Source organism: Leopardus geoffroyi, chromosome B2, assembly GCF_018350155.1.
Source record: "Leopardus geoffroyi isolate Oge1 chromosome B2, O.geoffroyi_Oge1_pat1.0, whole genome shotgun sequence".
Classification (NCBI taxonomy): domain Eukaryota; kingdom Metazoa; phylum Chordata; class Mammalia; order Carnivora; family Felidae; genus Leopardus; species Leopardus geoffroyi.
The window spans coordinates 11,044,475-11,061,168 of record NC_059332.1 but is presented as its reverse complement, the minus strand read 5'-3'; the positions used below and the strand labels follow the sequence as shown (position 1 = coordinate 11,061,168).

The 16,694-nt window shown below is 43.8% G+C and overlaps 1 protein-coding gene and 1 non-coding gene across 2 annotated transcripts in view; one reads left to right on the top strand and one right to left on the bottom strand.

The window, feature by feature from the left end:
• Nucleotides 1-16,694, top strand: part of RNF144B (ring finger protein 144B) — a 181,082-nt gene that overhangs the window by 50,689 nt on the left and 113,699 nt on the right. The gene's annotated exons all lie outside the window — the stretch shown is intronic.
• On the bottom strand, nucleotides 8,542-8,626 carry TRNAQ-UUG. The gene has a single exon. It is a non-coding gene; the product is annotated as a tRNA-Gln (tRNA).

Here is a 16,694-nt window from a genome sequence, read left to right as displayed (position 1 = left end):
GATTGAATGCGTTGTCTATATAATTAGAAAAGAATAAAAAGACCAACTAAAAGTTGGTCTGCTTTTTAATATCCCCATGTAATGGCAATTCTAAATGTCAGTGATAAAATGTACTTTCCTGACAAAGCTCTTTTATTAGCCTCAGTTCTTCTTTTTAAATTTTTTGAAATTTATTTATGAGAGAGAGAGACAAAGAGAGACAGAGGGTGAGCGGGAAGGGGCAGGAGAGAGGGAGACCAAATTTGAAGCAGGGTGTGGGGCTCGAACTCAGGAGCCGCAAGATCATGCTCTGAGCTGAAGTCAGATGCTCAACCAACTGAGCCACCAGGCGCCCCCGTGGGCCTAAGTTCTAAACAATTACTGTGGTTATCATTGAATTTGAATAATATTTATGTAAATTGAAAATTAGTGTATTTGTATTATTTTTTTAATAAACATTGTCTCTATGTAGAAGTTAATTTGGAGAACTCCTACTTAAACACTGAGCTACCTACATCCCGCATCACTTTTTTTTTTTTTTGAAGATTTTTTTTAATGTTTATTTATTTTGAGAGAGAGAGAGAGAGTGAGCACAAGTGGGGGAGGAGCAGAGAGAGGGAGAGAGAGAGTCCCAAGCAGGCTCCATGCTGTCAGTGCAGAGCCCCCTGTGGGCCTCAAACTCACAAACCATGAGATCATGACCTGAGCGGAGATCAACAGTTGGATGCTTAACTGACTATGCCACCCAGGTGCCCCTGGACACTTCATTTTTATTGAAATTAGCTTGTTTGGTTGCTGTCATATTATGCATAGGTAAATTAATATTCATTATTTTTCGTATATAAAGATAGGCGTATGTATAAATATAAGCTTTTCCCTTTTTATTCCGAACTACATTACAATAATTAAAGGGCATTGGTCCATTACTTTTCTCCCTTATCTTTCTTTTCGTTTTTATTCTTTATTTTTGGGGGCATGATTACACACATTGAGTGAAGTACCATAAGAGTGTTCCTGCCTATGCTTCTTTTCTGGCCATCACTTTTATCTGCTTCCTTTCGCAATTATTACTGAAAATAGTTCTGTCATATAGAGAAAGGTGGTGTTGGGTGATTTACTCCTGGTCAAATCTGCTAGGTATGTCATTGCTTCTGGGATAATTTTCCACTCAAACTTTACCATCTCTGATAAGAATTTTCTTTGTACCTAGTTCAATAAGCATGTCCTGCTTCTGTATAACAATACTTTCTTGAAAAGCCCGTATGAAATCATAATCTTTGGGAAACTGAGATATTAAACATCTGTGCTTTCAAATGTACATGTTATCCATTTTTTTCCCCCAGCATGCTTCTATACCCCATTTACATGTTTTCTTTTTTTACTCTTACGAACAAGGCAGGAAGCAGCTATGAAGGAAAATTCTGTGTTCTGAGCAAAAACATTAGATGCTTTTCTCACCCACCCTACTTCTTGGTCAGACTAAGAGAGGCAGCTCCTCCTCTCAGCCCTGAAACAACTTTGCGTCGGCCTCATGGGTCCTCTCTGGGCTTAAAGACTCTGCTTCCCTTCACCCTGAAGTCACAGGCCATCCATCATCTTACCCAGCTTGAACCGAAACAGCAAAAAGTTCCCTCCCGAAGACAGTCCATGAACTATTCCGGCCAAAGAGGAAGACGTTTCCGGTTTCCCTGATGGAGTCTGGGGACATGGTTGATGGAATCCTATCTGGCCACAGGCACATAATATGCGCTTGAAGATATTGCTGAAATGGATGAGCTCCTCAGACTTAATGTTAAATTAAGTTTAACATTAACTGTTAAATAAATTACTGTTAAAACTCAACCAGGAACTTCTGAATGTTCCTTAACTAATCCTTAAGGATCAGCAGCAACTTCTGTGGGTCTCTTCACATCCATAGCCTTGGATATATTCACTTGTGAGTTTCCCCAAATGTATTTACAGAAGAGTTCTTTTCATAGAATGGCTTGGACCAAACCTCTCCGTAATTCATTCTGTTAATTCAAATACGAAAAAGACACCTATGATGGGGTGGCTTGCCATCTGGAAATCGTGGTCGTGCTGTTGGAGGCCAGCCAGCTCCCCAAAACTTTAAATTTCCCTGCTTTCTTTGGCACAGGCAAAACCTCCCTGTCCTGTGGTGTCTTCGTACAGGTCTACTTTCTGTTGGATGACAGCAGTTGTTGGTCAGATATGCTCATCTGAGTGAATGCAGTAGCCAGAGAGTGTATCATTGCCTCAGATAAAAACAAAGACATTTTCTGGAGATGTTTGATGAGCACAAAGTCGTAAGTTTCAGGCTAGTGGGGGAGAAAAGTCACATGATGTTTCTGGAGAGGAGAAGGAATTCTGGCTTCGGCATCAGAAAGAGCAGGGTATATAAATCCTGGCTCCTTAATCTATTAGCAAGGTGATTTGGGGCAAATGACTGACCTCTCCGAGACTCTGTCATCTCAAAAGTGGGGGGGATGATAATTGCAGTTGGCAGGGTTAGCATTTGGATTGGTGGGATAACAAATGGTAGGAGGCTCTGTTCACTGGCAGGTGTCATTGTGATAGTTGGGGCCAGTTGAGGCTTCTCTGAAGCCTCGTCCTATGGGTGAGTTTCTTCCTGGAGAACTGGTACAGAGCACTGGTTTTCCTCAGAGTCAGTAGGAAAACTCTTAATTGAAAATGATATATGAACACTTGGGAATTATCACTCTGGATGTCAGTTTTATCATTTGCTTCCTGTACGTTGTTTTATTATTCTTTTTTTCTTTTTAATTTTTTATGTTTATTTTTTTTTTTAATTTTTGATAGAGCAAGAGAGACAGAGTGTGCGTGGGGGAGGGGCAGAGAGAGAGGGAGACACAGAATCCGAAGCAGGCTCCAGGCTCCGGGCTGTCAGCACGGAGCCCAACGTGGGGCTTGAACCCATGAACTGTGAGATCGTGACCTGAGCCGAAGTCACATGCTCAATTGACTGAGCCGTCCAGGTGTCCCTGGAATTTTCCTTAAAAAAAAAAATTTTTTTTTAATTTTTATTTTTGAGAGAGAGTGAGCGAGCAGAGGAGGTGCAGAGAGAGAGGAAGGCACAGAATCTGAAACAGGCTCCAGGCTCTGAGCTGTCAGCACAGAGCCCAATGCAGGGCTCGAACCCATAGACGGTGAGATCATGACCTGAGCTGAAGTCAGATGCCCAATCAGCTGAGCCACCCAGGTGCCCCATGGTTGTTTTACTACTGTTAAATCATCTTCCTTTGAATTTATTGGCATTTCTTCCAGTATATGTGATGCTGATCACTGAATGATTTGAAGGTTAAAGGGATAATGCATTCAGTTTTGAGGCAGGAATGTCTCTCCAAAAGAGGGTCAAAGTTTGCCATTTCAAGTTGGGGATGGTTTTATGTATGGTCACAATAAAGGTAAGAAAGTATTGTTTCGGATGAGTCTCTTACATTTACATATACAGGGTCTAGTGGCAACCCCAAGGGAGATGTACAATCATAACTTGAATATATGTTAAAGTAGAAGCCTCTGGATTTTCAACTTGTGAGGGAGAAAAAGTCTATTCCTTCCCCTCATAATGAAAAACCCTGACTGAAATAGTAAGGAGCTTTAGAAGCCTCTGATAAAAAACCCTAAGAAGGTAATCCAGGTTATTTATTTAACCCTTTAATCCAGTGTTTTAATTCCTTTGGGCTAAAGAGGAAAGTGGTTTTTTCCTCAAGAAAGTAATTTCCACATTAAATGAAACAGAGTCTGGTGTCCATTTGTAAGGAATGAACATGGGAGCCAACAAAACCATTTAACTTGCTTGTATCAGTTTCTGTCTCTATAAAGTGAGGCAGTTGTGCAGGCACACAGATCTCAGTCTCACCGGCCCTGCTTTTGTAAGGCAAAACATAAAGGATTTAATGTTGGTTGAACATCTGTCAGTTCCTCCATACCCTTTAAAGGAAGGTTGACTGGCTTCTAGAAGATTGTATACTTACTATTTTTAAAATTTCCTTAAATAATCTCTGAGACCAATGTGGGGCTAGAACTCACGACCCTGAGATCACAAGCCACATACTACACCAATTGAGCCAGCCAGGTGCCCGCCCCAAGATTGTATACTTTTAATATTCCGAGGGTAAAAAAGGCAGCAAGAAAACTTCGATTTTTTTAAAGTTTATTTGTTTGAGAGAGAGAGTGCATGTGTGCGCTAGTGGGCGAGGGGCAGAGAGAGAGAATCCCAAGCAGGCTCTTTGCTGTTGGTGCAGAGCCCAATGCTGGGCTTGATCCCATGAACAGTGAGATCACGACATGAGATCTCATGTCAACCTACCCAGGTGCCCTGAGAATTGCTCAACCTACCCAGGTGCCTGAGAATTTAGATTTTTCATTCATTTTTATTTTATCAACAAACAAGTGATGCTTCTTCACTGAAGTTCAGTAAATGCTTGTTTCCACTGGGTTTTTGTCTGGGTGGCTTCTGGAGGTTGTTATGACTTCCTCTGATAGAATGTGCTCTGTTAAAAAAAAAAAAAAAACGTGCTATCTTAAAAGCTTCTTTTTTTCCCCTTGCTGGAATTAAAAAAATTTTTTTTTGTGTTTGTTTATTTTTGAGAGAAAGAGAGAGAGACAGACAGAGCACAAGTGGGTAGGGATTAGAGACAAAGGGAGACACAGAATCCAAAGCAGGCTCCAGGCTCTGAGCTGTCAGTACAGAGCCCGATGCTGGGCTCGAACTCATGAACCACTAGATCATGATCTGAGCCGAAGTCAGACACTTAATCGACTGAGCTACCCAGGTGCCCCTTGTTTTTTTTTTTTTTAAGTAGGCTTCATGCCCAGTGCAGACCCCAACACGAGGCTTGAACTCACGACCCTGAGGTCAAGACCTGAGCTGAGATCAAGAGTCAGATATTTAACCCACTGAGCCACCCAGGCACCTCTCTCTCATCTGCAAATTCTTAATTTGTGCCCTTTGGCAGCCACACTGCACTGTTTTCTTTAGATTTTGTTACTTTGCTTTGGAATCCTTAAAAATGCAAAGCCCAGGGACTTGACATTAGTTGTTTAAGTGACATTTTAAGTTTATATTTTCTATCAAATTTGACTTTCTGTTCTATTCTTTAAATTTCACTTAATTTTTACTGTTTTGGTGGTAAGGTGGAGAGGAACGTTTCTTTATGTTACATTTACTTAGCACATATAATACATTTTAACAGTTTACCAATTTACTGAGCACATGTATTACATTTTAATAGTTTACCAAGGGCTTAGCTCATACCTAAACTTACCCTCACTGAAACCAATGTAAGCCTCACAACATGTTTATAAGTTAAGCACTGTTACAATTACCAACTTTTTATTGGTTAAGAAGCTTGGGTGTGGGATGGTTAAGGAACTTGCCGGACAGGTTGGCACGGAGACCCACAGTCTGAATTCAGCTTCTGTGGATTTCCCCTTCTACCAGCTCCCTTCGAATCAGCAAGCTTGCTGTGACACACCCCTTTTTCCAGTTTAAAAGAGCTTTGGAAGAGAAACCCCAAAGAATGAATTTGTAGATGTTGTGACTCTTTGGACTTTCTTAAAATTCTGTGTAGGTCAGTCCTCACTCTTTGTTGAAGCTAGCCCCGTAAGATAAATGTGATATGTACTTAAATTAAGAATTTCAAAATGTTAGGGGCGCCTGGGTGGCTCAGTTGGTTAAGCATCTGACTTTGGATTTGGGCTCAGGTCATGATCTCACAGTTTGTGGGATCGAGCACCATATGGGTCTCTGCACTCACAGTGTGGAGCCTGCTTGGGATTCTCTCTGTCTCCCTCTCTCTCTGTGTATCTCCTGCTTGTGCATTCCCTTTCCCTCTCAAAGCAAATAAACTTAAAAAAAAAAAAAAAGGAATTTCAAAATGTTCAACACAGGAAGAGTCCACGGGCCGCAGTCAATTTTTTCATTTAACAATTAAATGAAGGTCTACCTATCTTACTCTTCTCAGAGCAGGGGAAATAGCAATGAACTGAGGAGACAAAAATCCCGGCTCTCAGGGAGCTGACCTTCTAAGGGTCTGGGTTGGGAGACAGACAATAGAATAAATACGTAAAAACAGAATGTGTCATCAGATGGGGATCTGTGCTATGGGGACAAGATAAAGGGATTGCAGTTTTTTAAAGAGTGTGATTGAGATGATATTTGAGTGTGGACCTGAAGAAAGCAGGTGAGGGAGGAGCCTCTGAATAAACAGGAGAGGAAGGGTCCTGGCAGGGAAAACGGCAAGTGCAAAGGCCCTGCGTGGGATGCCCTCCTGGCACAGTCAGTGAAACCTTTGTGAGTGGAAAACAAGAGGCCTGAAGAATCAATGCAATGATTATATTAGAAACTTCAGCGTGTTTTAAGCAGGCTCCTGGGTGGGCTTTTGTGTGATTGTAAGACTTCATAATGCTTTAAGTTTTAAATTGTGGAAAGGACACTCCCCTCTTTACATAAGGGATAGTATTATTACTGATTTTTGTTGACTCTTGTACCAACTTTAGTGTTCAAAAAACCTCTTTTTAGTATATTATTTTTCTGAACAGGGAATATATTCATAAAGTTCAAGGAACACATAAGGGTATTTAAGTTAAAAATTATCTTTGGGGCTCCTGAGTGACTCAGTCAGTTAAGCATCTGACCTTGGCTCAGGTCATGATCTCATTGTGAGTTCGAGGCCCACGTTGGGCTGTCTGCTGTCAGCATGGAGCCTGCTTTGGATCCTCTGTCCCCCTCTCTCCCCCTCCCCTGCTCACACTTTCTCTCTCAAAAATAAACATTAAAAAAAAAAAATTATCCCTTTAGTACTCCAGACACCTAGCTCACCTCCTGAGGGGTAAGAACGAATATTGTCACTTTATCTTCTGGGCCTAGAGAACATCCAGGCCCATATGCACGTATGGCAGAGTGGTCGGGGGCACTGGCTTTGGGGCCAGACTACCTGCATTTCCATCCTGGTTTTGGTGGTTGCTACATGTGACCTGGACCAACTAGCTAATTGTCTAGATGTCTTCATCTGTAGAATGGAATCAATAATCACAGGGTTGTTGGGGGGATTAGATGAGATTATATATGTATATGACATAAATATAGGAAAGATGTACATATCATTTACCAGTTCTGGCAAATAATAAATAAACAATAAGCATTAGCTATTGTCAACCATATTTAGTTTCCATAGGAATTAAAAAAAATTTTTTTTTAACATTTATTCATTTTTGAGAGACAGAGAGCATGAATGGGGGAGGGTCAGAGAGAGGGAGACACAGAATCTGAAACAGGCTCCAGCCTCTGAGCTGTCAGCACAGAGCCCGACACGGGGCTCGAACTCACGGACCGAGAGATCATGACCTGAGCCAAAGTCAGCCGCTTAACCGACTGAGTCACCCAGGCGCCCCTCCATACGAAGTTTTTAAGGTAATCCTGTCATATTGATGAGAGAAATGAGTCTTAGAAAGGCCAAGACATTTCCTAGGAGTCTGTGCCTTATGACTCCGTGATACTGGGTGGGAGTTCCAACACCACGCTGGGCCGCAGAGCTTCCTAGATGAGCATCAGTGTCGTTGAGTCAGATGGCTGTCTACGTGTCTTCCTTTCAGCCAAGTGCGGGGTCAGTGCCAGGTGAATGTGAATGTAGAGGGACGTGTAAGTATTTGCTTGACAGCCTAATCAAAGTCGAATCTTCATTTGCGGTTTTAGGCAAGGACGGTTCACAAATGCACATAAATCCTGTTTTTACTTCAGGCGACTTCCGTTCTTCTCACCAGCGTTTACGGAGGCTTTGTGATATTCCATGCAGAACATGAGGCATAGCAGGTGAGAACACTAGGCAGAGTCCCCCCGCCCCCACGATAGCCGGTGCAGTTTGCTCTTGTAGGCTTTTGTCCAGTGTGCCGTTTCCTTACGCTGATAGGTGTTTAGGAAACATTTTTTGGCGGGGGTGGGGGGAATTCACTTCATTTGTGCTCATGGGCATGCACAAATAATTCTTAGAAACAACAGGCTTGGCTTTCATTGGGTGTGTCTGAGAATGTGCTCCACATTTGGTGGTGTGGCCAGCTTTGAAGGCCTTGTGGGTTGCAAGCAGGCCGTGCATGGTTTGCCCATAAAGAAGTCATTCTCAGGACAGCGCATAAAGGAGATTATGACCTTACGATGTACAAAGAGAAAACAATAGGTATGGATTTTATTTTATTACTATTTTTTTAAGCTTTATTTTTGACAGAGAGAGACAAATCATGAACGGGGGAGGGACAGAGAAAGAGGGAGACACAGAAACTGAAGCCGGCTCCAGGCTCCGAGCTGTCAGCACGGAGCCCGACGTGGGGCTCAAACTCGCAAACTGCGAGATCATGACCTGAGCTGAAGTCAGATGCTTAACCGACTGAGCCACCCAGGCACCCCTTTAAATTTTTTTAATGTTTATTTTTGAGAGAGAGAGAGAGAGAGAGAGAGAGAGAGACAGAGTGCAAGCAGGAGAGGGACAGAGAGAGAAGGAGACAGAGAATCCGAAGCAGGCTCCAGGCTCTGAGCCGTCAGCACAGAGCCCGACGTGGGGCTCGAACCCACAAACTGTGAGATCATGACCTGAGCCAAAGTCAGATGCTCAACCGACTGAGCCACCCAGGCTCCCCAGTAGGTATGGATTTTAAATGGAACATATTAAAGATGGGAAATGTGAGTGCAGTCTGCCTTGAAACAATGTTAAATTATAGATGTCCTCAGCTACTATTTCTTGGATCTGGGAAGTAAAAATACAAGAAAACTTGGACCATTAATTCTGGTTTGCTTGACACATGTGGTCTGCTCAGCTTTACTTGCCCAGGGCAAATAAAACACATAGTGGAAGTTTCCAAAAATGATAAACTCCTCAATCAGTCAGTCAATCAGGCTTTTTTCCCCTTTCTTCTTTTCCTATTGGTAATGCTTGTTTTGCAACCTTGCTGACAAATCATGGTGGGAGCTCAATGAAGCAGGAATGAAGGATAGCATCGCTTAAATGTTCATTTATTCGTGTGATTTATTGCCTTCAATGAAAATCATTGCGTTGCTTTTTTTTGTCCTTTGGACCTTCTTGTAGACTTTATCACACTTTGTCTCCTTACCTACTCTCCTCACTCCTGGGATTCTGTGACTGTCTTGTACCTAACTCGCTTGTTCTTGGCCTTGATGGGAACACATCTTTCATGGAAACCCTAGCATTTCCATCCCTGCTGCAGTTAAGGGTGGGATTCATTCACCTGCAGAAGTTTGCCTGCCTTTTTCAGCTCCAGTTAATGTCTTTGGGCTCAGGGCTGTCCATAGCCCACATAAAAAGACTGCGTAGCTCATATTCTAGAATCAGAGCTGTGTATCTGGAATGCTCATGCCATTGGGTACGTTCTTTACCAGACCTCCTGGACCTCTCATTGGAATTTGTCTGTGTGTCTGAGGTCCGGTGTCTTTTAGACCCTTTCTGTTCAGCTGTTCAGCACAGAGTTCCAAGACCTCACTCAGTGTGCCCTGTGACCTGGCAGGTAGCACTGGATGTCTGGAACCCAGGAGGCCAGGCAGATTTCCTCGTGGCTCTTCTTAGATGTGCTGCTTGGGACTGGCATCACGTGATATCCCCGAACAGAGGTCGGAAAAAGGTGGTGCTTCGCAGCCCCTTGCCACTGTTTTCCCTCAAGAAACATGCAACGTGTGCCACTTGACAAATCCTTAAAGTTCTCAGGGTTAAAGGCATTGGATTTGCACCCCTTTCTCCCTCCGGTACCGCTTGCTACGCAGGGAGAAGTCTCAGGCAGGACAGAAGAAGTCGCCTCTGTGTTTCCTCGCGGTAGTTGGAGGCATCAGCTCCTCTTTAAAGGCAGTGTTGTGTCATGTTATTTCTGAGTGGATGGACCTCACCGTTTGTCCTGACTTGTTAAGATCTGCGCTGAGAAGCAGAATGTCTGAATGAAACTCTTCTCCCTTCCCAGGACCTCAGGCAGCCCCGTCCTTTCTCTGAGCCAAAGCTCCCCACAACTCCTCCTTCCACAGCCAGTCCTGGTCACCCTGCACTCAGCTTCCTCTAGCCCAACACCTCCCACTCCCTCCCATGGCTCATTCTTCGGGGTCCAGCCTGCCAAATCCCTTTGAAGCGTTCTTTGGCTGCTTTATATGTTTTTTTGTTTTTGTTTTTTTTTTGTTGTTGTTGTTTTTGCACAATGCTCTTCAAGTGTTAACTTCCCACTATTGAGTAAGGTAGTATACCTAGTGTGCCCATGACAGGAGGGATGATATCTGAGTCTTGGACTAGATGCAGTGATATGCATGAAGCTCTTAGCCTAGCACTTGGAACACAGGTGGGGATTCAATAAACATTAGCTTCCCTGATTTGATCCTTTCTGTGCTCTTTTTCTGGCAGCAAGCGATGTGCAAATAGGCTCTTCAACTCTTGTTTGGTGAGCGCCATTACAGCATTATGGGTGGGAGAGTGGACCTTGGTTCTCAGCTATTTGGGTCCAAACTCGTCCTCCAGGTGACTTTGGGAGCTTACGTGATCTGCTTAACCTCTATGCCTCAATTTCCTTACTCTTAGATTAGCACTAAGAAGAGTTCCTTTTCGTAACGTTGTCATGAACATTAAATTAGTTACTATATTAGGTGCTGTTAAGACCACGTGCCTGGTACGTAGTCTAAGTAAGTGGGAGAAACATCCTGCTATATTAGTAAGAAGTGAGGCTAACGAGGTCACTGTGGTATAAAGCAGTGGGATTTCATTGCTAGGAAGCATCTAGTAAGATGAATTCCTCTCTCTCTACCTTTGGGAAAACCCAGGCCAATAGATGCATGGAATGAGGGCTCCAAAACCATACTCAAAAGCTCCATTGGAGCAGCCTTCCCAGGAGCTGAGAGTTTCTGACTCAGCTAAGATAGATTCATTTCTCAAACCCCAGTATAAAAATCACCCGGAGGGCCCTTGTTAGACATACAGACTCAGGGTCTTGCCCCAGACAGACCTGCCGAATCAGAATCTTCAGGGAGGGACTTGGAATCTGATATCAAACAACCCAGACATACAGTATCACCTGGAAACACTAAATAATCACCCCAAAGTTTGAGGAAACATTGATGGCTGTGTCTCATACACTTGACTTTCTGCTTTGATTGTTTTGGGGTTTTGGTGTACAAGCATGAGGACTCTTCTTTTTTCTTTTTAAATCCTCTCACAGAAATCGAATGTGAACCACGGTTGAAATCCACTAACATCGAGAATCAAACTTAAGTCACTATTTCTCAGAACCTTTGGGGTGTGTGCTGAAGATGTGGATTTATTTTTTTATTAAATTTTTTTTTACGTTTTATATTTGAAAGAGAAAGAGAGACAGAGCATGAGCAGAGGAGGGGCAGAGAGATGGGGACAGAAGCCGAAGCAGGCTCCAAGCTCCCAGCTCTCAGCACAGAGACCGCTGCGGAGCTCAAACTCCTGAACAGTGAGATCATGACTTAAGCCAAAGTCACACAGTTAACAGACTGAGCCACCTAGGTGCTCTCAAAATGCAGATTTATAAGCCTTAGCCCAGCCTGCTGAATCTGACCATGGGACTCTAGTAGGAGGAGGTGGGGTGAGAGGGGAACAGGGGGAGTGAGACCCTGGAATTTGCATTAGAAACAGACCTTCCAGATGATTCTTTTGCATGCTGGACTTTGAGAACCACCCACTGAGCAGGGTTTTCCCTTGGTAGGCATGTGTCGAAGTGGCTGAATGAACGAAATGGAATCATTACTTCCTTGCTAGAGCAATCTGTTAGAAACTTGCTTATTCATAAACTGTAAGTGGTTACATGAGTTTTCATTGCCTGCTCTCCTTTGATTGGTATAGGGTTTCTGGATGGTTGTCTCTTCCAATATGCTTTGATTTGACCTGGCAGAAATTGGTGGGAGGTTATTTTGGGGTTTTTGCATGGCCACGTGGATGTAACAGGCCAGACCATGGAACCAGGGAAGATGCTGTTGAATGCAGTTTGTACTATGGCATGGAGTGCCTGTTAAAACCAAGGGTCTGAAGAGATTGAAGCTGGCCAAAAGGAGAAAGTAGAAGTTTGTAAGGTGAAACGTTTTGTGTAGCTGTTCTAATGACAGAAAGCCCACTGCTTTCCTCAGAGGGCCACCTGGCATGAGGGCTGGAATCTGGTCTGCTTTTGCTCACCACTGTGTCCCTGGGGCCTAACGTGTCTTGGCACGCAATTGTGGTTCCATAAATAGCTGAGGAATGAGAATCCTTTCTATTGTGGCCACAGGATAAGTGTGGTGTTTCCCCTTTTCCATTAAGACGAAGAGAAGTAACATTTCTTTAGAGAGAGAACTAGGAAATTGATACACACGAGGTCAGTGCAAAGATTTATCAAGTTCCTTTGGAGGGAATGGCTCCTAGGTCTGCAAAACCAGCTGAGAAATGAATGGCAGGCATGTCATTTGCATCTGTCAAGAAGCTGTTGCTCCCACCGGAGGTAGGAGGAGAGGATTAAGTGTGGAAATGTAGATAAGAAGGGTCTCTGGAGCTGTAAATAGGTGGTACTTATGCAGACCCCATCAGGGGAAAGGCCGAATTGCCAAGGATAATGAACAACCACTGGGCATCACAGTGGGTTTCTCTCTACCATGGAAGTGGACACATCAGGCAGCCGAAGCCTGATGGCGTTAAGGAGTCAAGTGGTCAACCTCTCCCATGATCTGATATATTCACATTCAGCTCACCAATAAAATCTGATGCTTTGGTTTCCTATGTAGCTTGTATACACCCTTGCTATTCAGAATGTGGTCCATGGGCCAAGAGAATTGACATACCTGGGAGCTTGTTAGAAACGCAGACTGTTGGGGCATCCGGGTGGCTCAGTCGGTTGAGTGTCTGACTCTTAATCTTGGCTCACGTCATCATCTCACAGTTTGTGATCTCAAGCCCTGTGTTGGGCTCTGTGCTGACCATGTGGAGCCTGCTTGGGATTTTGTCTCTCCCTCTCCCTCTCTCTCTCTCTTTTTCTGCCCATCCCCCGCTCACACTCTATCTCTCAAAATAAATAAAGTTTAAAAAAATGCAGACTCCCAGGCCACACCCCCATCAAACCCAGCATGTGGGTTTGCCTGACAACGTGGCATTTTGTTTTTCTATATCATATTCACTGATATTCAGTTGGGATGAGTCAGCATCCCTGAGTTTGACTTCAAGATACTGATGGAGTCGTTGCTGAACCTGCAAGGCTGAGAGCTGACCCAGGGCAGACGAGAATTCACCAAGGGAATGGCGCTGCATGGGTGGCCAGTGGACCTTCTTCGGGTGACCTGCCTTTGTGTTGTATGCTGTTGTTTAATTTCAGCACTGATGCCCACCATGCTGTTGCCTCGGATCACCGTGTGGGGCTGATCTCCATTCTGGCACATAGACTGCAGTGCTCTCTCCTCCTTTATAACTGCCTGAGCTGCCTTCCTCCACCTGCTCTGCAGTCAGCCAGGACTCCAGCAGGTCCTGAGGATGTCCGCGATGGTGAAGAAAGGAATCGGACTTGTGGAAAGTCTATAGGGCACATTTGTCTATAGGTTATTATTATTTTTTTAATTACCTGAAGTTTATACTTTATTCAGCCTTCCTTAGCTTTTACTACCGTCCTCTTTTCTGTTCTAGGATCTCATCCAAGATACACATTATATTTTGTGTTCACCTCTCCTTAGGCTCCTCTTGGCACAGTTTCTCAGACTTATCTTGTTTTTAAGGTTAATTTTTTAATTTTTAAATTTTTGATAGAGCGAGCATGGGAGAGGCAGAGAGTGAGAATCCCAAGCAGGCTTTGTGCTGTCAGCGCTGAGCCTGATGTGGGGCTTGAACTCACGAATTGTGAGATCATGACCTGAGCTGAAATCAAGAGTCAGATGCTCAACTGACTAAGCCACCTAGGCGCCCCAGACTTTCATTGGTTTTGATGACCTTGACAGTTTTGAAGATTATCAGGTATTTTTTTTTTAAATGTTTGTTTATTTGTGAGACGAGACAGAGTGCAAGCAGGTGAGGGGCAGAGAGAGAGGGAGACGCAGAATCCGAAGCAGGCTCCAGGCTCTGAGCTGTCAGCACAGAGCCCGACACGGGGCTTGAACTCATGAGATCATGACCTGAGCCGAAGTCGGATGTTTAATCTACTGAGCTACCCAGGTGCCCCAAGGTCTATCAGGTATTTTTACATCACGCTTCAATTGGCATTTGGGGGTTGTTGGATATTTTTCTCATACATCAACTGGCATTATGGGTTTTTAGGCGGGTGACGACAGAAGTAAGGTATCATTCTCATCACATCCTGTCAGTGGTGCATAAGATAAACATGGCTTTTCACTGTTGACATGGGCCTTGATTACCAGGCTGAGGTAGTGTTTGCGAGGTTTCTCCACTTGGAAGTTATTCTCTTCTTCGCCTTTCCCTAAAGTACTCCTGGAAGGAAGTTATTATGAAGTATCCACGATTAAGGACTACAGGGTCGTGCTCCATTTCCTTGAGGGAAGAGTATCTACCTCAATTATCTAGAATTCTTCTGTATGGGAGATTGGACTATTCTCCATCGTTCATTCATTCAGCCATTTATTTCTCTCTGTATGAACTCATGAGTGACTATTTTATGCTTTGTGCTAGAACATAGTACTGCTTTCTTTTGTTGTTCAAATTATAGATTGTTTTTAAGTTTATTTATTTATTTTTCAGAGAGGTAAAGGGAGAGAGAGAGAATCCCAAGCAGGCTCTGCACCACTGCGTGGAGCCAACATGAGGCTTAAACCCACAAACCACAAGATCATGACCTGAACTGAAGTCAAGAGTTAGATACTTACCTGACTGAGCCAGCCAGGCACCCCTCGAATTATAGGTTGTTTTTTTGAAGTCAACTCTAGGGGCACGTGGTGGCTCAGTTGGTTAAGCATCCGACTTCGGCTCAGGTCATGTTCTTGTGGTTCACAAGTTTGAGTTCCACATCGGGCCCTGTGCTGACAGCTCAGAGCCTGGATCCTGCTTCGGATTCTGCGTCTCCCTCTCTCTCTGCCCCTCCCCCGCTCACACTCTGTCTCTTTCTCTCTCTCAAAAACGAATAAACATAGGGGTGCCTGGGTGGCTCAGTCGGTTGAGCGTCCGACTTCGGCTCAGGTCAGGATCTCGCGGTTTGTGAGTTCGGGCCCCGCGTCGGGCTCTGTGCTGACAGCTCAGAGCCTGGAGCTGCTTCAGATTCCGTGTCTCCCTCTCTCTCAGCTCCTCCCCTGCTCACGCTCAGTCTCTGTCTGTCTCTCAATAATAAATAAATGTTAAGAAAAAAAAATAAAAAAAGAATAAACATAAAAAAAAAATTAAAGTCAACTCTACTGCCCAACATGGGGCTTAAACTCATTACCCTCAGATCAAGAGTTACATGCTTTACCAACTGAGCCAGGCAGATGCTCCATTTTTTTTTTTTTAAGGTCCATTAGAAATATAAGACTTTGTAGTTGACAGTATAGGCCTGCCTGCATGCAAAGGAGATAACTGGTAACTGGTATGATTTCAGTGGGGCTTAACACCAATCCAAAAATTGGTGCCATTTGAAAAACTTAGTCACCCTCATATTTGTTTGCTAGACCTGCCATGACAGAGTTCATGGCTTAAACAACAGAAATTAATCTTCTCAGTTCTGGAAGCTAGAAGTCTGAAATTAAGGTGTCAGCAGGGTTGATTTATTTTTGAAGCTTCTCTCCTCAGTCCATGGATGGCCATCTTCTCCCTGTGTCTTTACATGGTCTTCTGTCTATACCTATGTATGCCTTAATCTTGTCTTATGAGGACACTAGTTATATTTAATTAGGGCCCACCCTAATGACCTCGTTTCAACTTAATTACCTTTTTCAAGATCCTGTCTTCAAACGTCACATTCGAGGTACTGGGGGGGGGGGGGTTAAGACACCAACATATGAGTTGGGGGTGGGGGACACAATTCAGCTCATTATACTCCTTAAAGGAGTCTCAAATAGATACACATTTCCTGCAGGCATCACCTAGAAGGGGCATCACTGGATATGCTCTCCAGTTTGTCTTACTAACACTGCCATTGTCACCATGAAGCAATAGTGTACGTCCTCTAGGATGGTCTGAAAAATTGGCAGTTGGGGGTGGGGGATTTGGAGTCAGCCAGTTTGCAATGAGGATGCTATGATTTGGGACCCTAGGCTGTGGGCAGCATGAGGGCCTAGGTGGTTATGGGATAAGGAGAGAAGTTCAGGGCAAGCTGCATAAAGTAGGTAGTGGGACACTAAAATAGGAAGTTTGCGGTGACCTACTTTCTGTGCAACATGGTTCTGCCCATTATTGAAAAGCATCTTGCTTTAGCTGCTCGATCACACACAAAGTCTATAAGAATGGCCTCAAGGTCAAATATATGTAAGAAAATTGGGTGATTTATATTTCAAGAGTGACTGCGTCTTTGTATACCTGCTATTCAATGTGATGTAAAAGAACCTCGGTGTCTATTTTTAGCCTAGGCTTGGGTTAAAAAAACCTGACTTGATGTGTACCTTACCCAGAAGGGGATGGGTATTGTGCACTGAATGTATGTCCCTTGATCTTAAACCCAGTCTCTGAAGCTAACTGATTCCATTGTGACATTGTAGACAACAGACCCTGCTGGTGCATGTGGTTTGGTGTCTTCAGTTGATTCAACCATGGCGGAAGATAATG